This window comes from Piliocolobus tephrosceles, chromosome 13 (assembly GCF_002776525.5).
Source record: "Piliocolobus tephrosceles isolate RC106 chromosome 13, ASM277652v3, whole genome shotgun sequence".
In the NCBI taxonomy this organism is placed as follows: Eukaryota; Metazoa; Chordata; class Mammalia; order Primates; family Cercopithecidae; genus Piliocolobus; species Piliocolobus tephrosceles.
This window is the reverse complement of record NC_045446.1, coordinates 5,649,531-5,663,689: the sequence shown is the minus strand read 5'-3', so window position 1 is coordinate 5,663,689 and position 14,159 is coordinate 5,649,531. Positions and strand designations below refer to the sequence as shown.

General features: G+C 46.3%; 1 protein-coding gene across 12 annotated transcripts in view; it reads right to left on the bottom strand.

Annotated features, from left to right (window-relative positions):
* The window catches only part of PPP6R3 (protein phosphatase 6 regulatory subunit 3), a 150,595-nt gene extending 137,122 nt beyond the window's left edge, over positions 1 to 13,473 (bottom strand). For 9 of the 12 annotated variants that reach the window (XM_023186471.1, XM_023186480.1, XM_023186478.1 and 6 more), the window contains exon 1: positions 13,361 to 13,470. The gene's annotated coding sequence lies outside the window, so the exon portion shown is untranslated. Of the gene's footprint in view, positions 1 to 13,360 lie in introns of all 12 variants that reach the window. The other 3 variants (XM_023186472.1, XM_023186473.1, XM_023186474.1) reach the window with 2 other exon arrangements.
* Between the last annotated feature and the right edge of the window lie 686 nt (positions 13,474 to 14,159).

Sequence of the window (14,159 nt, the reverse complement as noted above, 5' to 3'; positions counted from 1 at the left end):
AATTGTAAAAATTAGCCAGGCATGGTGGTGAGTGTTTGTAGTCCCAGTTACTTGGGAGGCTGAGGCGAGAGGATTCCTTGAGTCCAGGAGTTCCAAGATGCAGTAAGCTATGATCACGCCACAGTGTACTTCAGAGCAAGACTTTGTCTCAGAGAAAAAAAAAAAAAAAAGGACAATTGCTTTTTCACATGCAAAATAGCCAATAAGCTATATAAAAAGACACTCAGCAGCATTAACCATAAGGAAAAGGCAAATCTTCAAAATGTTAAAGTTATCACATTATCCAACAATTCCCCTCCTACATATACACCAAGAGAAATAAAAACATGTCTACCCAAAGACTTGTATGCAAATATTCACAGAAGTATTATTCACAATAGCCAAAAAGTAGAAATCCAGTAACAGACAAAAATAAACAAGCCAGAGTGTTTTTCCTATTCTTTCACGTAACAATCAACACAGGATACTTATGTGACCACACATCAAGCAATCAGTTCTGCAGCAGACACCAGCTGGGTGTCCTCCAATTCAATTCCAACACCATCAATCTGGAGACACAGTCAGATCGCACAAGGTGAGGGCTCAGTCCCACAAGACTGTCCTTGACTTCTGATGCCAATCACAAGCTCCAGGTTGTTTTACCTGTGCTTCATAACCTACTCCTTGGGTTTGATTAATTTGCTCGAGTAGCTTACAGAACTTAGGGAAACAAGTTTACCAGTTTATTATAAATGATATTACAAAGGATACAGATGGAGAGATACACGTGGCAAGGTAAGAGGGGAGGGGCTCAGAGCTTCCATGCCTTCTATGGGCACACCACCCTCCAGGAACCTCCATGTGTTCTAGAAGTTTCTAGAACCCAGTCCTTCTAGGTTTTTATGGCAGTGACATTACTTGGGCACAACTGACTATATCATTGGCAGCTGATCAATTCAACGTTCAGCAAACCTCCTCTCACTGAAGGCTGGGGGTGGAGCTGAAAGCCCCAACCCTCTAAACATGGCTAGGTCTTTCCAGTGACCAGCCCCTAGCCTGAAGCTGCCTAGGTCAGCTAGCTATCACTCAACTCATGAGCACACATAAAGACACTTACCATTTTGGAAAGTCCAAAGATTTTAGGAGCTGTATGCCCGGAAACCATGCCAAGGATGAAAATCAATAATATTTCACAGGGAACAAATGTCCATCAACTGATGAATGGACAAATAAAATGTGGTATATCCATACAATTGAACACTATTCAGCAACTAAAAAGAATGAAAGACTGATACTGATACATGCTAAAACATGGATGAAACTTGAAAACATGCTAAGTTGAAAGAAGCTGGTCACAAAATACCACATATTTTATGATTCTATTAATATGAAATATCCAGAATAGTCCAATGGGTACAAGGTGGGTTTTTTGTTGTTGTTGAGGGAGTGATAAAAATGTTACAAAGTTAGATTGTGGTGATGATTGCACAGTTCTGTGAATATATTAAAATCCACTCAGTTGTACACTTTAAATCGATCAATTGAATAGTATGTAAATTATCTCTCAATAACGTCACTAAAACAAAAAAAAAAAAAAAACTTGAGATATAAGTTTACATCCACCAAACCTGCAAATATTAAAGTCTGACAATACCAAGGGCTGGCAAAGATGTAGGACGGTGCTGGTAGTGAGGTAAAGAGGCACAAATCATTTCGGAAAACAATTTGCACCATCTAGTAAAGTTGAAGATGTACATGTCCCACTACCCTGCAGTTCTCTACATGGCTGATACCTTGGAGAAATGCATCTGCACTTGTTTAAGGCAGCACTCCTTCATACTAGTAACAATTCTACTCCCCAATGGCAGAACAAAGAAGAAAATGAGACATATTCAGTCTGCAATATAACAGAGAAGTGAAGACGAATAAAGCAAAACCACACGCACCAATGAGGGCAAACCTACCCGTCTCACGCCTTCCCTTCCCAGCTGTACCACCATGACCCACCAACAGAATCACTCCCCAGCCCCTCTCTTGCTTTGCTATTTCTGATTAGGAAAACCACAACCCCAGTTAAATAAAGCAATGCCTACTCTTCTTCCAGGAAAAATAACAAATCGTGCTGTCTTCACTGGAACTCAGGACTGCTACCCTCAGGTAGGCCATTCCATTCACACACATTCTTACTTTCCCACAGAATATGTCATACTTCCTCCTTTCTCCTCACACCCCGCCAGCCCTGACTCCCCCTCATTCTCACTGACTGCTGAGAACTCTTCTATTTCACCAAGAAAAAAAAAAAAAGCAGCAGCAGCCAACATCCACATGCTCCCACTATCTCATCTCCCCTAGTCTGCTCTCCCTCCTCCCACCAGGGTGGAGCCCATGGATGCCAACTCTCCACATGGTCACCCACGCATTTCCTGCTGCCTTCCCAAAAATGTGGCTCCAGCAAGGGTCACCTCTCCTAATTCATCACATCATTCATCCTCTAGAGAATTACTTCACTAACACTGCAAAACTACCGTGGTTTCTCCCATCTCAACACCTCAGGATCCCAAATCTCCCTTCATCACTGTGGCAAATCCCATGATGGAGCTCTCTCTACTTGCCTTTCTCTTCTCTCAATCCTTGTGAATGCTCCCTTCCAGGCTTCTCCCGCACCACCATGTGGGAACAGCTCTCATCAAGATCATCGATTAATTCCACGCTGCCAGAGCCACGAGACAAGTCTTGGCCCTCATCTCAGGTGACCTCACAGCAGCAGCACTGGTCAAGGTCCCCACTCCATCCTCCGTGACAGCACTTTCCCAAGGCCTCAAAGCTGCTCCTTCCACCCTCCAGGCTGCCACAGAGCCTCATTCCTTCAGTGCTCTCACTCAACCTCGGGACTGTGAAGTGCCACCTAAACACTGAAGACTCCTGTTTCTATCTGAAGCCTAAATCTCTCCCTTGAGCACCAAACACCCCAATCCAACATATCTCCAATCTGCTCTCCAAAAGCTTCAGAAACTGAACATGCACAAAACCCAACTCCTCATCTTATTTCCACAGCCTGTTCTTCCCATAGTCTTCCCTTTCCTTATACATGGCAACGCCCACCAGCTGCAAAAATCCCTGGTATCATCCTTTACTCCTCTCGCACACCCACTCCAATCTGCCAGCAAATCCTGTCTGCTCTTCCTTTTCAAGAAGGATCCAGCAGCCAACCTCTTCTCACTGCCACCCCTGCTCCCGTTCAGTCCCAGCTGCCATTACTGCTCTCCTGGATCACTGCCAGAGCCTCCAGCCTCCCTCCAGCAGCACAGGACAGCTATTCTTAACACAGCTTCAGGGGACCTTTAGAAACCACATCATGTGACACCCTCTGCTCAAAACACCAAGTGAATTACCCATCTCACTCAGAGAAAAAGACAAAAATCTTCACAATGGCCAGTGTGACCTACCCCCCTCCCCCATCTCCCCCATCCATCTGGCCTACTCTTCTCCCCCTCTCCCTCAGGCTCCTCACTCCAGCCTCCGCTGCTCCTCCAGCACAGCAGACACGCCTCCTCCTTAGCACCCTGTCCTGCTGATCTCCGTCTATAATGCTGACCCTACCCCACTCCTACCCACAGCCTTGTGGCTGGGTCCCTGCATTCCTTCTGTTGACTGCTGTATTTCAATCTGCAGATAACAAGCACTCTGCACAGCCCACCTCTCTGGTTTACTTTTCTCCCTGTTTGTATTACCATATGGCTACTGTATCTTTCATTTATCTGTTAATTGTCTTTCCCCTACCAAAATGTAAGCTCCATGAAAACAGGGACTCTTCATCTGCTTTGCTTAATGTTAACATGCCCAGCAGTAGAACAGTGTTCAAGACATGGTAAGTACTCAAACATATGAATAAATGGATCACAAAAACAATGTTGAGTCGGGGCAAAAAAAAAACAAAGTGACTCCATTTACATCATCTAAAGGAATGCAAAAATGAAGTTACATTATATAAGGATACACTCATAGCTTGCAACACCATAAAGTAAAGCAGAAAAATGATACAGGCAAGGTATTTGCCTTGGAGAGGTCAGAAAGAGGGAAGTGGTGAGACGAGGACACAGGGACCCAAAGGTATGGCAACATTCTATTTCCGAAGCTGGTTACTGTGTACACAAGTGTCAGTTCTAATGTTTAATAGTATCTGGACACATGGGCTAATATACACTCCTTGAATTCATAGTCCAATTATAAGGTAAAATAAAAAGATTAGAGGCCAGGTGTGGTAGTTCACACCTGTAATCTCACACTTTGGGAAAACAAGGTGGGAGAACTGCTTGAGTCCAGGAGTTCAAGACCAGCCTGGGCAACATTGGATGATATTGTCTCTACAAGTAAAAAAAAAAAAAATTACCTGGGTGTGGTAGCATGTGCCTATAGTTTCAGCTACTCGGGAGGCTGAGGTGAGAGAATCGCTTCAGCCAGGGAGGTCAGTCAAGGCTGCAGTGAGCTACACTGCACTCCAGCCTGGGACTCTACCTCAAAAAAATAAACAAAAACCACTGCACTCTAGCCTGGGATTACAACCACTGCATGCACTCCAGATTACACCACTGCACTCCAGCCTGGGACCCTACCTCAAAAAGATAAACAAAAACAAACCAGATTAGAGCAGGCATTGACAAACTACAACCCACAGGCCAAATCCAGCCCTCTGTCTGCTTTTTTAAGTGAAGTTCTATTGGAAGACAGCCACCTTCATTTGTTTACAGATTGGCTATGGCTGCTTTCACACTACAAAAGCAGAGCTGAGTCCTTGCAGAGACCATTTAGCCTCCAATGCCTAAAATATTTACTAACTGGCCCTTTACAGAAAAAATGTGCAAACCCTCAATAGAGCTGTCTGGTTATAATGTAGGATTTGTAAAGAAATTAAGTGCAAAAATCAAAAAGATCCAATCATCTATTAACATATATTGATCCTTCAAGGCATATGTGATGAGACTCCATAGCAAACAAAGTTACCCTACAATGTCCTGAGTGCCAGGAAAGAATAAACTTTAAAGATGTTTCAGAAAGCAAACTGCAAACCTGAAATTTATTATCTCTACTCCACCTGCAGAAATTACGCTACACATGTTCTAAAGTAATATTCCTATTCACAGTTATGTACATTAAAACATATATGGCATACTCCAAATTTAATTTGGAGGAAGAAAATTTGCATATCAACACTAACTCTGTAACCTCCCTGCCACTGAAACCACCATCACCACCCTGTACTTCCCCAGACAGCCGGTTAGGCCTCCAGGCCTCTCTACGATCCCATAGTACTCCACTTCTCTCCTTGAGATCATTCACTGCACCTTGGAGTTGTTTCTGTACTTTTGTTAGAAAAGACTATACCTATGATGGGAGGATCGTATTAGCTGCTCAGTCCATCTTAGGGTGTAATAACAAGAAGTCCAGGGTGGAAAGGGGCAGTCATTCAGAGTGTTGTTGATTCAGAAGGGGCAGGGTCTCACTTGCAGACAACAGACAGATGAGACCTGTCCACTGTCCAAAGGCAATAGAAACCCTGTGTATCTCTATATCAACAAAAGAGAACCCCTCAAATACTATATACAGTGACAAAAAACTGACACATACTACCGCCAAAAATAAAATGCCAGATGTTAACCATCTATTCTGAATTCTAAGTAAAATCCAGCTGTGAAGTCACTCTTGAAACAAACAGCAATTAAAACTGTGGTTTGGTGGGACCACCACAACCCTAAGGAATCACCGGGGCTGAGGTTTCTCCACTCTTTCTGGGTCCATTCTTCTGCATGGACTCCATTTTTCTGTAAGAATCAATGGGCTGGACACGGTGGCTCACGCCTGTAATCTCAACGCTTTGGGAGGCCAAGGTGGGTGGATCACTTGAGGTCAGGAGTTCGAGATCAGCCCGGCCAACATGGTGAAACCCCATCTCTACTAAAAATAAAAAATCAGCCAGGTGTGATGGCACGCGCCTGTAGTCCCAGCTGCTTGGGAGGTTGAGGCAGGAGAATCGCTTGAAACTGTAAGATGGAGGTTGCAGTGAGCTGAGATCGCACCACTACACTCTAGCCTGGGCAACAGAGTGAGACTCTGTCTCAAAAAAAAAAAAAAAAAAATCAATGACCTCTAAGTTTTGTATTACCATATGGCTACTGTATCTTTCATTTATCTGAAATAAATACTACTAAATAATCTCCAAGTCATCTAAAACCATGATTCTCATGAATGGAAGCCCCAGTTAATTGTCAAGACTAGTCAATATTCCTCCCGCTACGCCCGTCTGAGGACCAAAGTCCAACCAATCTCACCAGCCAACCATGGAGAATGCCTTAGTGGGCAGTGTGAACTGCCCTGATTAGGGTCTCAGTGTGACATGTGTTCTCAGGCAAGTTCTTTTTTCTCAAAGTGTGTCTCTGCCACCAAAATATCTGTTCAGATTTACATGGAGGTATAGGAAACCCAAGGCTCCAACTAACAGTCCCACACAACTTTCTTCAAGTCTGTCTGACTCAACATCAGTCTGCAGCCGTGTCAGTCCTGCTCTCTCATGTTCCTAAAAACGATCTTGCATTCATCTATTCTTGGGCCATCAGATTTCACGGTAGTCAAATCTCTGGGGAATTCAAACCACTTCAAGTCACTATATATTTCCACTGTAAGAAGTTCTGGAACTAACAATCCCCTGGTTTTCCCCAGAGCTGCTGTGAAGTACAAAATCAGAGCCTCCTTATATCTGTAAAAAGATGTTCGGAACCTATCGAACTTTAATGGTATAAGTTCAGTCAACTGTATAGTCTTCACTAATGCATCTAAAACAGGTCAACATTAGCCAGCTGTGACAAACAGTAAATGGCCTCTACTCAGGGTAAAGCAGCTCTTTGTCCAGTCTGTGACATGAAAATGTCCTGGCTAGGCGTACGGATAAGAAACCTTTTCACATACCGTCAGATGCCCTTTTACTTGCTTCTTTGCCATGGAGCCAGTCTACTGGGTATCCAAATGTCAGTCTGTCATCTTTCAAAACCTGAAATAAACTGAGTATTGATCTGACTAGCAACTTTCTCCTCCTCATAAAACTAAAGGGGGTGGGAGGGAAGAAGGAGGCTTCCATGACAAACAAATCTAAGCCAAAGTCAAAAGGCCAACACAAAATCTCCAGTCAACCTAGATCCATAGTGCAGCAGGAAAAACGCCCACTCCCGCCTGAAGCATCATCCATTTCAGGAATGCCGAAAATGTTGTGCAAAAACCTACAGCAAGCTTCGAATGGGTCTGGAACCAGAGAGTCAGTGTTTGAAGTTTGGTCAACGGATAACTGTTGTGTATGGAGCTATAAACACCTATTTGTCATTACAAAACATCTTCAGCATGGGAAGAATGGCACTGCTTTTTAAGACTCCCCAAACTAAGGAGGCAAGTCGAAGTAACTACTTCTTATAAACGAGTAACAAACTGTAACTATTTTATTCTTTTGCAAAACTTGTGGAAATCTCAACCACCCAAAGTGTAAGCAAATCAACTAACCAGCAAACAGAAGCTCTTTCCTCCCAAAGTGTAAGCAAATCAACTAACCAGCAAACAGAAGCTCTTTCCTCCCAGGCCCCACGGACACCGTGCACAATTCTTAACAGCTTTGCTGTCTCTTGTAATTGTTTGCGTCTTCCTCTAGACTGCAGGTACTTACGGGCCTGTTCATCAGTGAATCCCTAATACAGTTCCTAGCAGAGAAAGGACTCAATTAATGTATTTGTTGATCAAATAAATGGATATTAGAAGTAGATGGGGGTCACTGGTAGTTCTCAACATAGCCACAGGCCAAATTTGAGGGTGAAGAAAATGCCTCCATGACCTTTTGTAACTTCAGATATTAACATTTAGTCGCTAAAAATTTATAGTTTTCCTAATATTCTTCCATTCAATAAACTGGATAATCTAAATTTTAGTATGAGCAAAAAAAATCTACCTCTGTCTCTACTACTGCATCTCATCTCCCCAGGAGAAAAGAACACTTCTCTGTTTGGATCAGAGTCTAGGGAACAGAAAAGTCCAACTTACCAGTGGGCAGGATCACTGTGTTAAAAGGTTGAGCATACCGTATGCCTGTCTGTGCCCTCAACGGGCAGAACTGGTAATGTGATCCAGGGCTAATTCTCTGGGAATAGGTCTTTATTTAAAAAAACAAAACAAAACAAAACACAGGCATGGTGACTCACACCTGTAATCCCAGCACAGTGGGAGGCCAAGGCAGGCGGATCACTTGAGGTCAGGAGATCGAGACCAGCCTGACCAACATGGTGGAACCCTGTCTCTACTAAAAATACAAAAATCAGCCAGGTGTGCTGATTTTTAGCTGTAATCCTAGCTACTCAGGAGGCTAAGGCAGGAGAATCACCTGAACCCAGGAGGCGGAGCTTGCAGTGAGCTGAGATCGCGCCAATGCACTCCAGCCTGGGCGACAGAGCGAGACTCCGTCTCAAAAAAAAAAAAAAATACAAAAATACAAAAAAACTAGCCAGGTGTGGTGGCATGCACCTGTAATCCTAGCTACTCAGGAGGCTAAGGCAAGAGAATCACCCGAACCCAGGAGGCGGAGGTTGCAGTGAGCCAAGATCACGCCACTGCACTCCAGCCTGCGTGACACAGTGAGACCGTCTCCAAAAAAAAAAAAAAGTTGAAGCTGGCATCTAAAAACAGACTGACCACTGACTGACAAAAGGAGGGCAAAAGATATATAACTCAAAAATTACAGTAGTGTAAGATTATTCAGCACAGAAGCGAACTCTAAATATCTAAGAATTTTGCTTAGTTTCAGCATAGTATGGTAATGTATTTTCATGAGGTCAAGAAAAAGAGTCCTAAGATATTTTATAAAATCAATTTATTGCCGGACGTGGTGGCTCAAGCCTGTAATCCCAGCACTTTGGGAGGCCGAGATGGGCGGATCACGAGGTCAGGAGATCGAGACCATCCTGGCTAACCCGATGAAACCCCGTCTCTACTAAAAAATGCAAAAAACTAGCCGGGCGAGGTGGCAGGCGCCTGTAGACCCAGCTACTCGGGAGGCTGAGGCAGGAGAATGGCGTAAACCCGGGAGGCAGAGCTTGCAGTGAGCTGAGATCCGGCCACTGCACTCCAGCCTGGGCGACAGAGGGAGACTCTGTCTCAAAAAAAAAAAAAAATTTATTTATTTAACAAATGCTTCTAAAGTTCAGTCTTCAGGCATCTGAAAAATGGTTAAGTACAACATCTAAATAATCCCCACTACTAAATAATCTCCAAGTCAGAATCTAGGTACTGTAAAGATCAAGTTCACAGATCTCCCAAAGGAACCCTTAACTCACAGTCCCTAAACCTGTGGTGTAGAACAGTGGTTCCAAAATTCAGCTGCATTTCAGTATCGTCTGGAAAGCTTTTTAAAAATAGATTCTCGTGGCCAGGCATAGTGGCTCACGCCTGTAATCTCAGAACTTTGGGAGGCCAAGGCAGGTGGATCACGAGGTCAGGAGTTCAAGACCAGCCTGGCCAAGATGTGAAACCCCGTCTCTACTAAAAATACAAAAAACTTAGCTGGGCGTGGTGGCGGACGCCTGTAATCCGAGCCACTCAGGAGGCTGAGGCAGAGACCTGCTTGAACCCAGGAGGTGGAGGTTGCCGTGAGCCGAGATGACACTACCGCACTCTAGCCTGGGCAACAGAGCGAGACTAGTCTCAAAAAAAAAAAAAAAAAAAAGAAGATTCTCAATCCCACCACAAATTTCCAGAGGTGGAGTCCAACATCCATCCATGGTCTTAAAAAATTTCTAATTATTCTGGCCGGGCGCAGTGGCTCAAGCCTGTAATCCCAGCACTTTGGGAGGCCGAGATGGGCGGATCACGAGGTCAGGAGATCAAGACCATCCTGGCTAACACGGTGAAACCCCGTCTCTACTAATACAAAAAAAACTAGCTGGGCGAGGTGGCGGGCGCCTATAGTCCCAGCTACTTGGGAGGCTGAGGCAGGAGAATGGCGTGAACCTGGGAGGCGGAGCTTGCAGTGAGCTGAGATCCGGCCACTGCACTCCAGCCTGGGCGACAGAGCAAGACTCCGTCTCAAAAAAAAAAAAAAAAAAAAATTCTAATTATTCTAATGCAGGCCAGTCTCACATCTATCTAAGTGCAGGATTTCTCAACCTCAGCAGTGTTGCTATTTGGGACTGGATAACTTTGCAGGCCGGCAGGGAGGAGGCTATGCTGGACAATGTAGGATATTGAGCGGTATCCTTGGCCTCTACCCTCTAGAAGCACACTGCCCACTCCCAGAGCTGTAACAAGCAAAAATGTGTCCAGACACTGCCAAATGTTTCCTGAGGGTAGGGGGTATTACCCCCAACTGAGAACTCCTGATCTAGAGTAAATCAAAAAATAATCATTTGAAGTTAAGAAAGGAAAAAAATATGAAAGTTGTTTAAAGCCAAGAGGCCAGGTATTTTTTTCAGTACAGCCTTAGAAAAAGTAGCAGCCCATACTGGGGTGCAGATTGTAACTTCTAAGGACCAAGTCAATGCTGAGTTTTAGTTGAGCAGATAGAAGAACTTTATTTTCACTATCATTTACCCTTATTTAGTAAAATACTGTAAAATTTTAGACCAAAACACACACACACACACACACACACACACAGAGGCTGCCTCTCAAATACTGAAAATACAGAACTAGACAATGGAAGTTATCATAGAAATGAAATGCCGATCGTGACACTTGTTTTAAAGAGATGTTTATTTGTAACAAGCACATAAGCACATTATCTCTGTGCTGAATAGACGCAAAGTCCTATCTTTTTTTTTTTTTTTTTTTTGAGACTGAGTCTCGCTCTGTCTCCCAGGCTGGACTTGGCTCACTGCAACCTCCGCCTCCCAGGTTCAAGCGATTCTCCTGCCTCAGCCTCCCGAATAGCTGGGATTACAGGCACACGCCACCATGACTGGCTTCCTTTTGTATTTTTAGTAGAGACAAGGTTTCACATGTTGGCCTGGTCTGGAATTCCTGACCTTAAGTGATCCGCCAGCCTCCCAAAGTGCTGGGATTACAGGCGTGAGCCACCCCATCCGGTCAAAGCCTTATCTTAAAAACCTAGGCAACCTCAACCTGTCAGTGTTAACTTCTATTCATTTTCTGCTCAGCTATGGTCTGATTCTCAAATTCCCAATTAGTTCATTGAAACTAGCAAGTTTTTGCTTGTTTACTTTGCTTTGCTATACTTTACACAAAAGCTAGACTTCTAAACCCAAAACAATCTTCTTCCTGTCCTGAAGTGCCACCAACAAGATACTCATCTCTACTTAAGACTGAGTCCATCAAAACACACTTATCTCCAATACAGCAAACCAAGTCCCAAGTAAACACAGCAAATACCAGGGGAAGGGCACGCAAGGTTTTGAGTACCATGGAGGAGAGCACTGGGCAAGCGGTAAAGGACTGTGAGTTTATTTCCAACTGAGTACACGGCATTTTGTTCAATGTTCTGGACTCCTTGACCAGAAATGCTGAACTGGAGAATACCTTCCAAAGTATCCCTCCAGGACAACAGCTATTTCCTCAACTACCTTTGCTGAAAAATACTGCAATTCACGGTACATTTACAGTCTTCAGTAACAAAGAGGAGTACACTAAGTTACTGATTTGGGGGGCAGTCACCCAGAAACTAGTATCCAAAAGCACATGAGGAATAAAGCCCGACTTAAGCTTGTGATGGGCTTTTCTGCATTTAACCACCTCTTTAAACATTCTGAGGTGCTACTACTCATCAATTACTCCGGTAAATGTACCTAACTTAAGGAATGTTCAAAACCCCTGTACTGAAAAAAGATAACTTCTAGTTTTACTTTTTCAGCCCAACTGACTCTTACACAGAGCTTTCTAAAGACAGTCACCAAGAGTCAGGGCTTAAATGCTCATCTGACTTCCCAATAGTACCTAAACATTTAGAAATCAAATTTAAATTAAATAATAATAGCCATTAGGTAGCCTAATCACTAATCAGCCACTGATGTGATTCTGTGTGCCAGGCACGGTTCTCGCTGTTTTACATGTATTAGGGTAATAGTCCTGACAAACTTATGGCTGGGACACTTATTATTACTCCCATTCTACAGAGAAAAATAAGAGAGAGAGAGGCTGGGTAACTTGCCCAAGGTCACAGAGCTAAAAAGTGGTCACTGACTCCACTCCACAGTGAGGAAAACCCAACCACCACCATAACTGGGTCTCATACACTTGCTACTTGAGGCACATTTCGATGGTTGGAAACCTGGAGTCCCGTTTCCCCTTGAAACCTATCTGCAACATGCATGACCTTGAGGACAAAATCGAAGTAAACTTCCCATGAATAAAGTAAGCTACCACCTGCTGCGAGGATGAAAGGGAATGCCTGTCAAGACCCCCTCCCATAAAAGCAAAACAGACCCAAAGCCCCACAGAAAAAACGTTAAGTACCAGGAAAATGACATTAAGTCACGCGGCTGAAACGTCAGGGCACGGAGGTACATCCAAAGACCCATCCCGTTCACCTATAATTAAGAAGTCCAAATTGTGATCACAGCCAGCAGGACCTCAACAGGAAACATCTCCAAGTTAATAGTGAATGGGCTTCTTTAAGAGGGAGGGACTTCAAGCCACAAGAAGGACCACCCCCGCCCCCCCGCCCAGCGCCGGCTCAAATACACCAGGGAGGCATTCGAGACAGTCTACATCCGAGCCACCACTGCAGTTAAAAAGCCACTGGGAAGGGTAGTGGGAGCCCCGGAACTGGCTGGTGTGGATCCCGATGACTCTGCGGCGAATTAACAGAAACCCACAAAACTTGTTTCCCGGAGAGCAGAGTCCAACAATGGCCTTCGCGACTCTTGACGGCGAGCTGCTGCCTCAACTTGACGCGCTCCCCGAGGCCCCCGGGAGGAGTTGGCCAGGAGGCCCAGCGGGAGCGGAGACCGGGCGCAGGCCGGGCGGTGGGCGACGCTGCGAGCCGTCGCCGGCGGGCGGGAAGACTGGAGCCAGAACCGGGTCAGGGGCGCGCCTCTCCCGCCCGCCGCGCAAGGCCGCGAACGTCAACGCGGCGCAAAGTTCGCCGTCCCGGCCGCGTCCCGCTCCCGGCGCCCGTCCCGGCGGGGCCCTCGGCTGACAGGAGCGGGCTGGGAGCGGCCGGGAAGGACTCGGCGCCGCGCCTCCCGGGCCCGCGGAGGGACGAATTCCGGGGGGGGAGGGGAGAGGGGCCGGGACGCTCCCTCCCTGAGCCGCCGGGGCCCGGGTGGAGGGGCCCCGCGCCTGCCCGCGCGCCTCGCACACCCCGCGCCGCGGCCTGCTCCGGCGCCTCCCCCACCCCCATTACCTGGAGGTGCCCACGACCCGCCGCTAGTTGCGCTCAGGCGGGAAACGCGCTCACCGACACCATCAGCAAAGCGCCCAAAATGGCGGACGTATCAAGCAGGCCTTGAGTTCCCCCCGCCCTCCCTCTGGCTGCCTCTCAGCCAATCGCGGCCCTGCCCCCTCCCCCAGATCCAGGCTCATTGGCCCCTCTCTCCCGCCCCCTACCACCTATTGGATCGCCTAGCGGCTCCTTCGACTCCATTCCGATTGGCCCGCAAGCCTCGTCAGTCAAGCGCGAGGGGCGCATTCTTTTCCCATGGTCTTGACGGATCCGGAACCTCTAGGACCCCGGAGCCTGAGAAACAAATCAGAAACCGGGAGAGACCTGGCTGGGTCCCCCTACGCCGTAGCAACAGCAGGGCCTCCGATTGACGGACGTATCGGACCACCAATCCGAATGGCCAGTGCTTTTTAAAACTAAATTGAGCCAAACCAATCATGGCCGTGAAGCCGGAGCCTCGAGGGAGCCAATGGGGTGGCGAGCTGGCCGGACGGGGCGGGGGCGGCAGGGGACACCGGTGATGACGTGAGCCATAATAGGCGCCGGCTGCGGCGATTAAACTGAGCTATGGATTCAGCGTAAGTGGTGCAGTGTTTGTTTGGAGTGTGAGAGGTAATGGGATCGATGCCCGTATTCTCCCCAGCGGAATTTTATCAGAGGGATCTCCTATTGCGGCTTCTTTACCAGAAAGAAGTGGCTGTCCTCGAAGCGGGGTCAAAGTGAGGGATCGCGGAATATTCCTACCTGTCACCCACCACTA